This window comes from Ambystoma mexicanum, chromosome 4q (assembly GCF_040938575.1).
Source record: "Ambystoma mexicanum isolate Mex_15411 chromosome 4q, UKY_AmexF1_1, whole genome shotgun sequence".
NCBI lineage: Eukaryota > Metazoa > Chordata > Amphibia > Caudata > Ambystomatidae > Ambystoma > Ambystoma mexicanum.
Genome location: NC_090928.1, coordinates 526,461,495 through 526,468,994, shown reverse-complemented (window position 1 = coordinate 526,468,994; position 7,500 = coordinate 526,461,495). Strand labels below are relative to the sequence as shown.

At 38.9% G+C, this 7,500-nt stretch overlaps 8 non-coding genes across 8 annotated transcripts; all 8 read left to right on the top strand.

The window, feature by feature from the left end:
* The first annotated feature begins 390 nt into the window (after positions 1-390).
* On the top strand, positions 391-463 carry TRNAK-CUU (transfer RNA lysine (anticodon CUU)). The gene has a single exon. It is a non-coding gene; the product is annotated as a tRNA-Lys (tRNA).
* A 423-nt stretch (positions 464-886) lies between these two features.
* TRNAK-CUU (transfer RNA lysine (anticodon CUU)) lies at positions 887-959 on the top strand. Its single transcript has one exon. It is a non-coding gene; the product is annotated as a tRNA-Lys (tRNA).
* A 1,093-nt stretch (positions 960-2,052) lies between these two features.
* TRNAK-CUU (transfer RNA lysine (anticodon CUU)) lies at positions 2,053-2,125 on the top strand. Its single transcript has one exon. It is a non-coding gene; the product is annotated as a tRNA-Lys (tRNA).
* A 102-nt stretch (positions 2,126-2,227) lies between these two features.
* Positions 2,228-2,300, top strand: TRNAK-CUU (transfer RNA lysine (anticodon CUU)). The gene has a single exon. It is a non-coding gene; the product is annotated as a tRNA-Lys (tRNA).
* Positions 2,301-3,219: 919 nt separating this feature from the next.
* On the top strand, positions 3,220-3,292 carry TRNAK-CUU (transfer RNA lysine (anticodon CUU)). Its single transcript has one exon. It is a non-coding gene; the product is annotated as a tRNA-Lys (tRNA).
* A 2,793-nt stretch (positions 3,293-6,085) lies between these two features.
* Positions 6,086-6,158, top strand: TRNAK-CUU (transfer RNA lysine (anticodon CUU)). Its single transcript has one exon. It is a non-coding gene; the product is annotated as a tRNA-Lys (tRNA).
* A 422-nt stretch (positions 6,159-6,580) lies between these two features.
* Positions 6,581-6,653, top strand: TRNAK-CUU (transfer RNA lysine (anticodon CUU)). The gene has a single exon. It is a non-coding gene; the product is annotated as a tRNA-Lys (tRNA).
* Positions 6,654-7,076: 423 nt separating this feature from the next.
* On the top strand, positions 7,077-7,149 carry TRNAK-CUU (transfer RNA lysine (anticodon CUU)). Its single transcript has one exon. It is a non-coding gene; the product is annotated as a tRNA-Lys (tRNA).
* The last annotated feature ends 351 nt before the right edge of the window (positions 7,150-7,500 follow it).

Below are 7,500 nucleotides of genomic sequence, written 5' to 3'. Positions count from 1 at the left end.
AATTGAAAGTCTCTTTACAATATTTGCAATATTTTCATTGTTAACATGCAACATATGAATGCATGTCTGGATGATGTGTAATTGGGCAATACCACACCTTAATGTATTCACTGTAAAAGAAAAAGTATGTATCATCTTTCTATAAAATAAAGTGGAGAAAACACAAATAAGACTTTTTTCCACACAGGTTTAATCGGCTATTTCCTGATATTCTTCAATGCGTTCTGATATTGACTGGTAATTGTGTTTGATACTTTCTTAGACTATTTCTGCCTCTGGCTGATGTGTATTTTCTTTCCAAACACCACCAGAGCCTATGATTACACAGCATCCTATCTGTGGAAAGCGGCAGTGCAGGGATAGGGAAGAAAACTATAGGCATCCGAAGGTGCCCGGCTAGCTCAGTCGGTAGAGCATGAGACTCTTAATCTCAGGGTCGTGGGTTCGAGCCCCACGTTGGGCGAAAACAACTAAAATTGTAGTGCTTTTTGACCAAAAAAATAGAAATTGAATGTCTCTTTGCAATATTTTCATTGTTAACATGCAATATATGAATGCATGTCTGGATGATGTGTAATGGGGCAATACCACACCTTAATGTATTCACTGTAAAAGAAAAAGTATGTATCATCTTACTATAAAATAAAGTGGAGAAAAGACAAATAAGACTTTTTTCCACACAGGTTTAATCGGCTATTTCCTGATATTCTTCAATGCGTTCTGATATTGACTGGTAATTGTGTTTGATACTTTCTTAGACTATTTCTGCCTCTGGCTGATGTGTATTTTCTTTCCAAACTCCACCAGAGCCTATGATTACACAGCATCCTATCTGTGGAAAGCGGCAGTGCAGGGATAGGGAAGAAAACTATAGGCATCCAAAGGTGCCCGGCTAGCTCAGTCGGTAGAGCATGAGACTCTTAATCTCAGGGTCGTGGGTTCGAGCCCCACGTTGGGCGAAAACAACAAAAATTGTAGTGCTTTTGACCAAAAAAATAGAAATTGAAAGTCTCTTTGCAATATTTTCATTGTTAACATGCAATATATGAATGCATGTCTGGATGATGTGTAATGAAGCAATACCACACCTTAATGTATTCACTGTAAAAGAAAAAGTATGTATCATCTTACTATAAAATAAAGTGGAGAAAACACAAATAAGGCTTTTTTCCACACAGGTTTAATCGGCTATTTCCTGATATTCTTCAATGCGTTCTGATATTGACTGGTAATTGTGTTTGATACTTTCTTAGACTATTTCTGCCTCTGGCTGATGTGTATTTTCTTTCCAAACTCCACCAGAGCCTATGATTACACAGCATCCTATCTGTGGAAAACGGCAGTGCAGGGATAGGGAAGAAAACTATAGGCATCCAAAGGAGCCCGGCTAGCTCAGTCAGTAGAGCATGAGACTCTTAATCTCAGGGTCGTGGGTTCGAGCCCCACGTTGGGCGAAAACAACTAAAATTGTAGTGCTTTTTGACCAAAAAAATACATCCTATCTGTGGAAAACGGCAGTGCAGGGATAGGGAAGAAAACTATAGGCACCCAAAGGAGCCCGGCTAGCTCAGTCGGTAGAGCATGAGACTCTTAATCTCAGGGTCGTGGGTTTGAGCCCCACGTTTGGCGAAAACAACTAAAATTGTAGTGCTTTTTGACCAAAAAAATAGAAATTGAAAGTCTCTTTGCAATATTTTCATTGTTAACATGCAATATATGAATGCATGTCTGGATGATGTGTAATGGGGCAATACCACACCTTAATGTTTTCACTGTAAAAGAAAAAGTATGTATCATCTTACTATAAAATAAAGTGGAGAAAAGACAAATAAGACTTTTTTCCACACAGGTTTAATCGGCTATTTCCTGATATTCTTCAATGCGTTCTGATATTGACTGGTAATTGTGTTTGATACTTTCTTAGACTATTTCTGCCTCTGGCTGATGTGTATTTTCTTTCCAAACTCCACCAGAGCCTATGATTACACAGCATCCTATCTGTGGAAAACGGCAGTGCAGGGATAGGGGAGAAAACTATAGGCATCCAAAGGAGCCCGGCTAGCTCAGTCGGTAGAGCATGAGACTCTTAATCTCAGGGTCGTGGGTTCGAGCCCCACGTTGGGCGAAAACAACTAAAATTCTAGTGCTTTTTGACCAAAAAAATACATCCTATCTGTGGAAAACGGCAGTGCAGGGATAGGGAAGAAAACTATAGGCATCCAACGGTGCCCGGCTAGCTCAGTCGGTAGAGCATGAGACTCTTAATCTCAGGGTCGTGGGTTCGAGCCCCACGTTGGGCGAAAACAACTAAAATTTTAGTGCTTTTTGACCAAAAAAATAGAAATTGAAAGTCTCTTTGCAATATTTTCATTGTTAACATGCAATATATGAATGCATGTCTGGATGATGTGTAATGGGGCAATACCACACCTTAATGTATTCACTGTAAAAGAAAAAGTATGTATCATCTTACTATAAAATAAAGTGGAGAAAACACAAATAAGACTTTTTTCCACACAGGTTTAATCGGCTATTTCCTGATATTCTTCAATGCGTTCTGATATTGACTGGTAATTGTGTTTGATACTTTCTTAGACTATTTCTGCCTCTGGCTGATGTGTATTTTCTTTCCAAACTCCACCAGAGCCTATGATTACACAGCATCCTATCTGTGGAAAGCGGCAGTGCAGGGATAGGGAAGAAAACTATAGGCATCCAAAGGAGCCCGGCTAGCTCTGTTGGTAGAGCATGAGACTCTTAATCTCAGGGTCGTGGGTTCGAGCCCCACGTTGGGCGAAAACAACTAAAATTTTAGTGCTTTTTGACCAAAAAAATAGAAATTGAAAGTCTCTTTGCAATATTTTCATTGTTAACATGCAATATATGAATGCATGTCTGGATGATGTGTAATGGGGCAATACCACACCTTAATGTATTCACTGTAAAAGAAAAAGTATGTATCATCTTACTATAAAATAAAGTGGAGAAAACACAAATAAGACTTTTTTCCACACAGGTTTAATCGGCTATTTCCTGATATTCTTCAATGCGTTCTGATATTGACTGGTAATTGTGTTTGATACTTTCTTAGACTATTTCTGCCTCTGGCTGATGTGTATTTTCTTTCCAAACTCCACCAGAGCCTATGATTACACAGCATCCTATCTGTGGAAAGCGGCAGTGCAGGGATAGGGAAGAAAACTATAGGCATCCAAAGGAGCCCGGCTAGCTCAGTCGGTAGAGCATGAGACTCTTAATCTCAGGGTCGTGGGTTCGAGCCCCACGTTGGGCGTAAACAACTAAAATTTTAGTGCTTTTTGACCAAAAAAATAGAAATTGAAAGTCTCTTTGCAATATTTTCATTGTTAACATGCAATATATGAATGCATGTCTGGATGATGTGTAATGGGGCAATACCATACCTTAATGTATTCACTGTAAAAGAAAAAGTATGCATCATCTTACTATAAAATAAAGTGGAGAAAACACAAATAAGACTTTTTTCCACACAGGTTTAATCGGCTATTTCCTGATATTCTTCAATGCGTTCTGATATTGACTGGTAATTGTGTTTGATACTTTCTTAGACTATTTCTGCCTCTGGCTGATGTGTATTTTCTTTCCAAACTCCACCAGAGCCTATGATTACACAGCATCCTATCTGTGGAAAGCGGCAGAGCAGGGATAGGGAAGAAAACTATAGGCCTCCAAAGGAGCCCGGCTAGCTCAGTCGGTAGAGCATGAGACTCTTAATCTCAGGGTCGTGGGTGCGAACCCCACGTTGGGCGAAAACAACTAACATTTTTTACTGCTTTTTGACCAAAAAAATAGAAATTGAAAGTCTCTTTACAATATTTGCAATATTTTGATTGTTAACATGCAATATATGAATGCATGTCTGGATGATGTGTAATGGGGCAATACCACACCTTAATGTATTCACTGTAAAAGAAAAAGTATGTATCATCTTACTATAAAATAAAGTGGAGAAAACGCAAATAAGACTTTTTCCCACACAGGTTTAATCGGCTATTTCCTGATATTCTTCAATGCGTTCTGATATTGACTGGTAATTGTGTTTGATACTTTCTTAGACTATTTCTGCCTCTGGCTGATGTGTATTTTCTTTCCAAACTCCACCAGAGCCTATGATTACACAGCATCCTATCTGTGGAAAACGGCAGTGCAGGGATAGGGAAGAAAACTATAGGCATCCAAAGGAGCCCGGCTAGCTCATTCAGAAGAGCATGAGACTCTTAATCTCAGGGTCGTGGGTTCGAGCCCCACGTTGGGCGAAAACAACTAAAATTGTAGTGCTTTTTGACCAAAAAAATACATCCTATCTGTGGAAAACGGCAGTGCAGGGATAGGGAAGAAAACTATAGGCATCCAAAGGAGTCCGGCTAGCTCAGTCGGTAGAGCATGAGACTCTTAATCTCAAGGTCGTGGGTTCGAGCCCCACGTTGGCGAAAACAACTAAAATTTTAGTGCTTTTTGACCAAAAAATAGAAATTGAAAGTCTCTTTACAATATTTGCAATATTTTCATTGTTAACATGCAATATATGAATGCATGTCTGGATGATGTGTAATGGGGCAATACCACACCTTAATGTATTCACTGTAAAAGAAAAAGTATGTATCATCTTACTATAAAATAAAGTGGAGAAAACACAAATAAGACTTTTTTCCACACAGGTTTAATCGGCTATTTCCTGATATTCTTCAATGCGTTCTGATATTGACTGGTAATTGTGTTTGATACTTTCTTAGACTATTTCTGCCTCTGGCTGATGTGTATTTTCTTTCCAAACTCCACCAGAGCCTATGATTACACAGCATCCTATCTGTGGAAAGCGGCAGAGCAGGGATAGGGAAGAAAACTATAGGCCTCCAAAGGAGCCCGGCTAGCTCAGTCGGTAGAGCATGAGACTCTTAATCTCAGGGTCGTGGGTGCGAACCCCACGTTGGGCGAAAACAACTAAAATTTTTTAGTGCTTTTTGACCAAAAAAATAGAAATTGAAAGTCTCTTTACAATATTTGCAATATTTTGATTGTTAACATGCAATATATGAATGCATGTCTGGATGATGTGTAATGGGGCAATACCACACCTTAATGTATTCACTGTAAAAGAAAAAGTATGTATCATCTTACTATAAAATAAAGTGGAGAAAACACAAATAAGACTTTTTCCCACACAGGTTTAATCGGCTATTTCCTGATATTCTTCAATGCGTTCTGATATTGACTGGTAATTGTGTTTGATACTTTCTTAGACTATTTCTGCCTCTGGCTGATGTGTATTTTCTTTCCAAACTCCACCAGAGCCTATGATTACACAGCATCCTATCTGTGGAAAACGGCAGTGCAGGGATAGGGAAGAAAACTATAGGCATCCAAAGGAGCCCGGCTAGCTCATTCAGAAGAGCATGAGACTCTTAATCTCAGGGTCGTGGGTTCGAGCCCCACGTTGGGCGAAAACAACTAAAATTGTAGTGCTTTTTGACCAAAAAAATACATCCTATCTGTGGAAAACGGCAGTGCAGGGATAGGGAAGAAAACTATAGGCATCCAAAGGAGCCCGGCTAGCTCAGTCGGTAGAGCATGAGACTCTTAATCTCAGGGTCGTGGGTTCGAGCCCCACGTTGGCGAAAACAACTAAAATTTTAGTGCTTTTTGACCAAAAAATAGAAATTGAATGTCTCTTTACAATATTTGCAATATTTTCATTGTTAACATGCAATATATGAATGCATGTCTGGATGATGTGTAATGGGGCAATACCACACCTTAATGTATTCACTGTAAAAGAAAAAGTATGTATCATCTTACTATAAAATAAAGTGGAGAAAACACAAATAAGACTTTTTTCCACACAGGTTTAATCGGCTATTTCCTGATATTCTTCAATGCGTTCTGATATTGACTGGTAATTGTGTTTGATACTTTCTTAGACTATTTCTGCCTCTGGCTGATGTGTATTTTCTTTCCAAACTCCACCAGAGCCTATGATTACACAGCATCCTATCTGTGGAAAGCGGCAGTGCAGGGATAGGGAAGAAAACTATAGGCATCCAAAGGAGCCCGGCTAGCTCAGTCGGTAGAGCATGAGACTCTTAATCTCAGGGTCGTGGGTTCGAGCCCCACGTTGGGCGAAAACAACTAAAATTTTAGTGCTTTTTGACCAAAAAAATAGAAATTGAAAGTCTCTTTGCAATATTTTCATTGTTAACATGCAATATATGAATGCATGTCTGGATGATGTGTAATGGGGCAATACCACACCTTAATGTTTTCACTGTAAAAGAAAAAGTATGTATCATCTTACTATAAAATAAAGTGGAGAAAAGACAAATAAGACTTTTTTCCACACAGGTTTAATCGGCTATTTCCTGATATTCTTCAATGCGTTCTGATATTGACTGGTAATTGTGTTTGATACTTTCTTAGACTATTTCTGCCTCTGGCTGATGTGTATTTTCTTTCCAAACTCCACCAGAGCCTATGATTACACAGCATCCTATCTGTGGAAAGCGGCAGTGCAGGGATAGGGAAGAAAACTATAGGCATCCAAAGAGCCCGGCTAGCTCAGTCGGTAGAGCATGAGACTCTTAATCTCAGGGTCGTGGGTTCGAGCCCCACGTTGGGCGAAAACAACTAAAATTTTAGTGCTTTTTGACCAAAAAAATAGAAATTGAAAGTCTCTTTGCAATATTTTCATTGTTAACATGCAATATATGAATGCATGTCTGGATGATGTGTAATGGGGCAATACCACACCTTAATGTTTTCACTGTAAAAGAAAAAGTATGTATCATCTTACTATAAAATAAAGTGGAGAAAAGACAAATAAGACTTTTTTCCACACAGGTTTAATCGGCTATTTCCTGATATTCTTCAATGCGTTCTGATATTGACTGGTAATTGTGTTTGATACTTTCTTAGACTATTTCTGCCTCTGGCTGATGTGTATTTTCTTTCCAAACTCCACCAGAGCCTATGATTACACAGCATCCTATCTGTGGAAAGCGGCAGTGCAGGGATAGGGAAGAAAACTATAGGCATCCAAAGGAGCCCGGCTAGCTCAGTCGGTAGAGCATGAGACTCTTAATCTCAGGGTCGTGGGTTCGAGCCCCACGTTGGGCGAAAACAACTAAAATTGTAGTGCTTTTTGACCAAAAAAATAGAAATTGAAAGTCTCTTTACAATATTTGCAATATTTTGATTGTTAACATGCAATATATGAATGCATGTCTGGATGATGTGTAATGGGGCAATACCACACCTTAATGTATTCACTGTAAAAGAAAAAGTATGTATCATCTTACTATAAAATAAAGTGGAGAAAACACAAATAAGACTTTTTTTTCACACAGGTTTAATCGGCTATTTCCTGATATTCTTCAATGCGTTCTGATATTGACTGGTAATTGTGTTTGATACTTTCTTAGACTATTTCTGCCTCTGGCTGATGTGTATATTCTTTCCAAACTCCAC